Source organism: Paramisgurnus dabryanus, chromosome 20 (assembly GCF_030506205.2).
Source record: "Paramisgurnus dabryanus chromosome 20, PD_genome_1.1, whole genome shotgun sequence".
NCBI lineage: Eukaryota > Metazoa > Chordata > Actinopteri > Cypriniformes > Cobitidae > Paramisgurnus > Paramisgurnus dabryanus.
This window is the reverse complement of record NC_133356.1, coordinates 1561071-1570498: the sequence shown is the minus strand read 5'-3', so window position 1 is coordinate 1570498 and position 9428 is coordinate 1561071. Positions and strand designations below refer to the sequence as shown.

Here is a 9428-nt window from a genome sequence, read left to right as displayed (position 1 = left end):
TCTTTCTCATTGCATGGCCTGTGCCTCGCGAATAGGTCAAATCATGTTGCCATTAATATTTGAAACGCACTAAATTGAAAAAGATGTTCATATAGAACCTGCCGCTTCCACTCTTCTAACATAATGATATATAGTATAAAAAAGTCGTGCACATCAGCTCGGGGATGGCGAGAAGATAACCATGTCTATTTCTCGTTCGCCCATTTATCTCAGTTTTTTTCTACGCTGATGAATTCGTTACGGTGACAATATCTGTCAGGATAATGAAATGCCACCCATGGCTTGAATAGGGATGGAGGAGATATCTCCCCCAATTATTGTAGAAATTTTCTCACGAGGGCGATCCATCTTCTTTCTGAGAGCTTATATTAGTTCACATCTCAATATGGCTTTGACCCACTCTTACTGAGGTCTGAATGGCCCCTTCAGCCCGAGCGCTGTTCAATTGTGTTCAAATATGGCTTTCCATCAAGGTGAGAATTTAATATTATGGGCTGTCCTAGTTAGATTCTGAAGCTTTGCAGTCATCAATGAAAATCGAGATGATTGTGAGTGATTTCACTTCTGTGATGGACGATGATTTTAAATGCTTTTTGTTGAGTAACAACTAATACTTATTCAGTGCCTTAGCAAAATGATGTCATTACAGTGCTGCCTGTATTCCAATATAATGAAGGATATATGCAAATAATGCAGACTAAATATTTAGTGATTGCAATATTCTTGGCTGATTACGATTTTTCTCAAGGTGTGTCAGATTTTCTTTCTAAGAACTATAATTGACAGCATATACAGTAGGCTACAAACCCAAATCCACTTTTCTTTATAAAATAAATTATTAACATTGCACTTTCACCTACATTGATTTAAATTGTAGGTACCTGCCCGCTAGATCCCATACCCACCCATGTCCTTCAGGCCATCTCTCCGTCAGTTATCCCTGCTCTCACCCACATTATCAGTTCATCTCTTTCCACTGCAACCTTCCTCGCAGCATTTAAAGAGGCCCGTATAACCCCGCTGCTGAAGAAACCCACACTCAATCCTGCTATGCAAGAGAACTACAGACCTGTTTCTCTTCTTCACTTCATTTCCAAGACTCTTGAACGTGTGGTGTTTGACCAGCTCTCCTCTTTCTTCACACAAAATAACCTCCTGGATAGCAATCAGTTTGGTTTTAAAAGCAGTCACTCCACTGAGACTCCGCTGCTCTCAGAGGTGATGTCTCCAAACCCCCACGTCTCGATTTCGGGGTGCCTCAAGGCTCTGTGCTTGGACCACTGCTCTTTTCGATATACATGACATCCCTGGGTTCTGTCATTTGAGAACATGGCTTTTCCTACCACTACTATGCGGACGACAATCAACTCCACTTGTCGTTCCACCCTGATGATCCCATGGTTTCTGCCCACATCTCAGCATGCCTGAGGACATCTCACTCTGGATGAAGGATCACCATCTCCAGCTTAACCTTGCGAAGACAGAACTGCTTGTCATATCGTCTGAACCAAACATTCAGCACAACTTTTCCATTCAGCTAGGTTCCTCGACCATCACGCCTTCCAGGACGGCCAAAAACCTGGGAGTGGTCATTGATGATCGGCTTAGCTTCACGGAGCATGTTGCCAGCACCACTCGCTTTTGTAGATTCATCCTCTACAACAGTGTTTCCCAATCCTGGTCCTCGAGGCCCCCCTGACATAAAGTTTTAGATGTCTCCTTATTTAAAACACCTGATTCAACTTATCAGCCTCCTTCCAAAATGGTAAACATGTCTACCTAACGAGCTGATCAGTTAAATCAGGTGTGTTAAATAAGGAGACATCTAAAACTTTCTGGGAGGGGGGCCTCGAGGACCAGGATTGGGAAACACTGCTCTACAATATTAGGAAAATTAGACCTTTCCTAAATGAGCACGCTACGCAGGTCCTGGTCCAAGCTCTTGTCCTGTCCAGGCTGGACTACTGCAATGCGCTACTGGCTAGACTTCCAGCCTGCACAACCAAACCCCTTTCAGAGGATTCAGAATGCAGCAGCAAGAGTGGTCTTCAATGAGCCAAAGAGGGCGCACGTCACTCATCTCTTTGTCAATTTTGTCAACTTTCTTTAAAAAGAAACTTATGTATCGCTGTTGTTGTGTTGCTATAATTGCTTCTATTGTTATCTCATTTGTTGCTAGCCAGTACCAGCATTTTTTATCATTTTCACAAAAGTTTAATGCCTTACAAAAACTTTTCTCTAAAAATATATTAACATACAAATATATCAAATGAAAGAACAGACCCTCTGCTTTCAAACAAACAAACACAAAAAAACGGGGCAGGTTTCTTCAAAAATAAGAAATTTTGAGCAAAAAGCTGAAATAATTGCATTTTTGTCAAGGACTTTTGTTAGAGATCAGATTCAGAGCGATGATCAAAACATACACAGAGATTTTACTGTTTTTGGATCAGTGGATGCTTCAGTGGATTATAAGTTGGGTAAGAATGCCACCTGGTGGATAATAGCGAAGTTATAGATTTCTGTAAAACTTGTCTGGAAAGCATCATTGACCGGAAAGCGTTTTCTCTTTCTTGGAAAAATATCTGGTCAATGGTGCGGAAAAAAGAGTTAAAGTCGAGCACACGTTAACGTCCACATTTCTTCACCAGTTGTTTAAAACGGCTTACCATCTATTCAAGGGTATGTAAACATTTGAACTAGGTTATTTTGTGTAATGAATTTATCATTATTGCCTAAACACATATTTTGATCTTAAACTCTTTCCCTGCCATTGACGAGTTATCTTGTCAATCCGCAATACTGCTATTATCCACCAGGTGGCGGACTTCTGCAACGGAAGAATTGCCCTAGGCCAAACAGCTGTATGTCTGTCTAAGCTTTGAGGATCGCTCTGCATCTGATCTCTATCAAAAGTCCTTTACAAAAATGGAATTATCTCAGCCTTTTGCTCAAAATTAGATGTTTTTTTGAAGAAACCTACCCACATTTGTAACCAGAGGTGATAAAAAGAGAGCTGATGAAGGTAGGATGATTTTTTTAAAGCAGAGGGTCTGTTCTTTTATTTAATATATTGTCTGTTTATATATTTAAAGAAGAGCATTTTCTGGGAGGCATTACATTTTTGTGAAAATCATAAAAAATGCTTGTGGGGAAAGAGTTAACAGTCATTTACTTTATATTGCATTCATGCATTTGGCAGGCAGCTTTATCCAAAACATCTTACAGTGCTTTCAAGCTATACTTTAACTCAGTATCAGTGTTCCCTTGGAATCAAACCTTTGTGTTGCTAACACAGTGCTTTATCAGCTGAGCCACAGGGACATTTTGTGTTTATAAAATAGCTTGTTCGGGGCAGTCCTAAAAAACAAACGTCAATTTGTATGACCCCCTTATTAGTCCTTAAATACTAACATTTTGCAGATATCGCAAGGGGTTTGAAAAGTATAACCTCAACTGTAATGATTGTATTTCATTTTTCACAGCTTCTCGTGTGGCTGTTTGCTTTTTCTCTACACTGTTAGATGTCGCTGTAGATTTAGCAGTACATTACTGTAAAAATCCACAGTACTATACTGTATGTATACATTACAGTACAGTACTGCAGTTCATAATGCATTCTGGGTAAATTTGTTTGAGCGGGAAAATTTTACAGTATATTTTGGTCTTGATGTAACCTTGCTGTAGCCATTGCTGTAATGTGCCAGGTGTACTTGCAATAATCAGAGAAAGTGCGCCAGAGTCAAATCACACAGACAGCACAACTCCTGGCTGCAGCTGAAGGAGGACGATTGATTTCTGGCAGTTCGGTAAGTTTGAAATATTTCTGTTTCATGAAAACTTAATTTTTAGTTTAAGAATGTTGTCAATAGTTTGTCACAATATTGTTTTAAACGTGCAATGAGAGAGAAAAACGGTCGCCAACAAAGTTTCAATCTCCCTCAGAAAGTAAGCTAACGTTACACACAGATGTCTACCGCTGCTTTAACTCGCTTTACACCTTTTTTAATGAATATAGGGTTGTTTTAACTAAATTGTGAGGGTTTTGGTGAGTTTATATTGTGATGAAAGTGTGGTGACAATGAAACTATTTTTAACGAAATGGACAAAGACAACCTGCAGCGCGGTCTTGCGGTCCCAGCATAACGGTCGTTTATCTCGGCGTTTCATCCGTTCAGTTAGCGTCAGAGAAAAGTATTAAGTTCGACTGTTTGGTAAGGCTGTGGTTGTAAACAGACAGGACTTGACACGCCGTACACAGCATACCGAACTCCTCCACAGAAGTGAAAACAAGAAACCTCATATTTAACTGGATACATGCATCGAACTCATCGCAGCTTTAACTTCGACCAAATATCATTCAGACCATCTTAATATCAGATGAACGAAAGGGATTGCCACGCTTATTGTTGTTGTTATATATATATATATCAGCAAAAGCAGAGAATATCTTCTCGTAAGCGTTTTACACTCCCAGTAAGTTGTCCAATACATTTTTATGGCATATTGTTTCCACCACTTCAGATGCATTACACGCTGTATATATAAGTTTCCAAAACGCATCAAATCAATGCACGAAAAGAGAATGGGCTCCGCATTTACGTACCTTTGTCTTCTCGTCTCTGTCATCTGATCCTTCATCTCTGGATGTAAAATAGTCCATTATAACATCGTGTAGGAAACTGGCATCACCAGGATTGCTAAGATTTAGGCGATCATGTTTATCTTTAAAGTGAGCAGCTAGCTACTAACTTGTTAAAAAACTTTGCGTGAAATAGCGTGTTACACCGCAGCCGGTCCGGGTAAAACATTAAAGGGACAGTCTTTTTACCTTGTCACTATAAATCGCTATTTTCTGCACTAAACGAGACATTTTCAGAGATTTTCTGTAGACAAGATGTTATAATTAAAAAAAGACTTATTTAGATATTTATATATAATATAACAACTAATATATATATATATATATATATATATATATATATATATATATATATATATATTTGTTTTACAACTGACTAAACACTTACAGTAATGTTTTATTTGTTAGCATAGCATGATATTAGATTTAAACACTTAATAAATTTTTAAATCAATCACTTTGTCTCTGCACAATGAACATTATCAAATATTATTAATGTTGTAAAATATATTGTTCATTGTTAGTTCATATTAGCTAAGGCATTACCAAATGTTAAGGAATAAACTCTTATAGTAAAGTGTTACTAAATTTTTTTTACCATTTCCTTCACAATGTCTACTTATTTCTATGGCTAACAGATTTTGTAACATTTGTATTTTTTACAGTCTTACCATTGCTTGTAAACTGGATTGGGTAAGATGGATCATCTTTAAAGGCACCAGGCAAGTACATGATGTACAGTTACAAGTCATGTATTTTTTCGACTGCAATATTAAATGCTTTCACGTCACATGCAAAATTACACAGGAATGTGGCTGACTTTTTATTTGTAGTTTACCTGAGTGTCATTGCACTTTTCAGGAGTTAAGGCAGATGTGGAGGCACAACGGGTGATACCAGACACACACCAAGCACATTATGTTCGGTAAGTTTGCACTTTACCACTACAGTTTCTTTAAATACCCATGTATACACTCATTCACTCATTCACACACAACACTGTAACACGACCATACACAACATGTACACAATTGTCTTAGTTTGCCATGTAGAAATATACAAACAGAAATATTCAGACTTTGGTTATAAGAAATTTAATTTAATAATTGTATTTATTTAGCAGAGGTGTCCCTGGACTTTATTGACAAAAGATTTTGTTTTCAGAATAAAAAGTTGTGTCCAAATCAGTAACAATTGTACTTTCTGTTCAGGACATTCAATCATGACAGGATCCAGGTGGATGCTGTCCATTGAGGAAAGAGTTTGTTCAGCGGTAAGTGAATCTTCTGTATTTTTATGTAATTAGGTGTGGAACAGTAGAATAAGAGCAAAAGGTTTCAGAATAGGAGTAAATTCAAGGCTGAGTTTAATTTTTTAAGAATCTTTTTCTATCTTATATTTGTTGACTTAATGTTTATGATATTTCTAACAGGTTTCTGGATAGAATTAATTCCAAAGATGGGAAAAAGTGCACATCCAGACAAGGAGCAAGCAAAAAGACAAGGAACTTGGTGCAGAGAAAAGCTGTGGCCATTAACCCCCATGTGAACAGCTTCATGCAGTCCCTGATTGAGTTCGAATGGACGACTTCAAAGTAAAGGCCACTGTGGTCTGTCTGCCACAGTTTAATTTTTAATTTATTTTTAGTGTTCAATGAAATTCAAGTAGAATATTTAAAACTATGGGCCAGTGTTGTTTTTACCACAGTGAAATGTTACCTTTTAGTCGATGATGGACTTTAAACTGAAAACTTCAAACTATGGAACGGTGTTCTATTTGCCAGAGTTAAATATGTTACAGCAGGGGTCTCCAAACTTGTTTATACTTGTTGATTTTATTTTATGTTACTTGATTATATGTTTATTATTGTTTAAAATCTTGTTTTAAATATGTTTGTTTCAATTAAATGTTTTTTTAAATAAAATTTTGATACATACATTGCTTGGATTGCCTTTTAATTCATTATGTTTTAATTTAGCATTTTTACCATATTAATAACTATAGATTTAAACCTAAATCTCTAGCTTTTTTATATAATATTATTGTATTAACTGCAATAAGTAATAAATAGTATTTATGGGTCAATATAGACATTACAGTAAATTACTGTAAAAATAGACTACTGTAATAAAATATTGTAAAATTACAGTACAGTACTGCTTTGTAACTATACAGTACTAGTTTGTGTACTGTAAAATGGTATTACAGTACTGTAAAACCAAAATACAGTAACTTACTGGCAACCGTGCTGCCAGTACCGTACTGTAAAAATACAGGGAAATCGTTAACAGTGTATGTTTTGGTCAGCGTTCCAAGCTTCACAATAGACTGAGATACATCACTGTGTTGCTGCCTGTAACTCGTGTCTCTGTGAGGGGTCTGTAGGGTCCTGTTGGCACCAGCCATTATCATTACAGGCCCCCTACACACACTGAGTAGTTTAGGTACATTATGACATATTCCCTAATTCTCTTGAATAAAATCAGCAGCGCTGAAACTATAATGGAGGGAAATAATTACTGTGCTGGAAGCTTGGAGTGCTGTTATGGGATTTTTTACAGCTCTGTAACTTTTCAACAGAGGTTTAGTTTTGTGGATGCGCTTTTTGGAACGGTTGAAAATTGAGAAAAGCTACACTTGGATATAAGTCTCGCAATAAAGCCAAGGACGGGTCCTTGTTAAAAAGTCTCCCTGAATTAACCAGCCTTTCCTTTAAGTGAAAAGCTGGAAATAAAGAATTTGTTGGGCGCTGATTACCTTTGCTTTACTTACAGTGATATTGTATGTGAGCACCTTATTGCATTAGCTGGGTTTGGAAATAGCTGTCTGTTAATATTAGCGCACCATTGGACGACGCACACAAGCGGATGTATGAAGCCTTATAGGATGTGGCAGCAATTGAAAAGCAATTACATCAGTGGAACCTTATGGTTTCACAACAAATTAGTTATCACTTCACAATTAATCTCTTTGTCTCAGGACCGTGGCCTATTCTTCAGTCTTACATCCCAGATCTTGCCTTTATGCGCTCTGGAGTCACACAGCACCGACTGCTGTTAATGTAATTACAGAAAATATGATTGTCACAGAATAATTGTTATGAGAATAATGTTTTGATTATAGTCATTTCCTCAAAGGAATAGCAATTTCATTATAATTACCATATATTACCATTTCCGAGGAGCAGATAGTTATTTGGAGCGATTTAACATTAGCTTTGTTATCTGAGATCAGTGATGAGTCAAGTCAATATTTTCCAGGATACTTTTAGTTTTATGTTATGTTATGCTTGCGTGCCCTCATGTTTTTAATTGGTTTCATATACAATAAAGGTCTATGTTTTGCCATAGAAAGACCATACTGTATGGTTACCTAAAGAACCTTACCTAAAGAGCTATTATTGATTATTTTAGTAATCGAGTATTCTACAGAGTAATCGAGTAATCGAATAAGAATACTTTTTTTTATAAAAACAATCCTTAATATACAGGAGAAAATAATACAGGTCTTAGGTCTCTTTGTAAAAAATTTAATAGGGGTGTCCTCGACTAAGGATTTACATATTCGAATCAGAATTGTCGAATCTTTCCATAGTCGACCGATAGTCAAATCATCTATGTTTGTGTGCATGGGTTGGGAGGGGGCCAGACCAGGTACAAATTGGTAACTTTTATTTTCTTTCACAAGCAGCACACATAAACAACTTTCTGATAAAGTGACCAAAACTGTCTTTCAAGTAATAAACGAAGACAAAACTGACGATGCATTTATATATATTTTTTTAAGGTAAAATGTAAGGCAACATTTGTTTAATTATTCCTCATAACATTTTAAAGCCACGATCTACAGAACATCACACAAAAATACATTTTGATAACTAAACCTAAAAAAATAACAAAGGTGATCCTGCCTTGGAAACTCCGGCTACAATTTAGTGTTTTTATTTAATTTGGAGATATCGAGTCAAAGCAGTCATGACCCATGACCCGACAAATGAGAAATTACAAATAATTTTGAAATTGTGACTGTAAATGATAAAAACTAATCTTTATATACAATTCATTAAACGTTAATTTATAACAAGAAAAACACTGAATTTAATGATTTTATAGACACTACGCGTTATTATTTAGCACAGAAATACCTGCTTGCTTGCTTTGACTTTGATCATGTCTGTATTCACTTTAGAAAAAGAAAGACCGGATGATATTATTTATTCTTTATTTCAGGAATCTCTTTTCTATCATTTGAAAGTGAACACCGACCGACCATAATATCAAATCACAAGAAAGACAGTCGTGTCAGGCATAAATATAGGTTTGGTGCAGATACTAGTTTCCGTTTCATTACCGAAATAAAAAAAACTGCTTACCTGTTTTGTAGTTTAACTTTTGACAAGATAACACCTCTGTTTTAAATACATTTTAAAAACTTATACTCGTCGAAAAACATCAGTTTTTTAATGTTTAGTTTGATGAACTCCTAAATATGAGACGCAGAGCACCTAGCCCGTTCGGCTAAATAACATGCGCAAGCATGGCCAGCACGCAATAGCGCAACATCAATGCAACGAAAAGCTATCCAAAATTTACATACTTAAATTAGATCAGAATTTACTTTATAATGAATAAAATTTTTTATAAAAGCAGGTCAGAAGTGCAGAACAAATATGCAAAATGCCTCAAGTGCACGGAAACAAAACACAAGCCAAATAGATAAATCAGATAACCCAAAGTGATTTATAAATAAAATAAAATATAGAAATTATTAAAAGAACGAAAGTCAT

General features: G+C 36.2%; 1 long non-coding RNA gene across 1 annotated transcript; it reads left to right on the top strand.

Moving 5' to 3' along the window:
- The first annotated feature begins 5304 nt into the window (after positions 1–5304).
- On the top strand, positions 5305–6580 carry LOC135787511 (uncharacterized). The gene is made up of 4 exons (XR_012335570.1): positions 5305–5364; positions 5504–5567; positions 5854–5915; positions 6075–6580. It is a non-coding gene; the product is annotated as an uncharacterized lncRNA (long non-coding RNA).
- The last annotated feature ends 2848 nt before the right edge of the window (positions 6581–9428 follow it).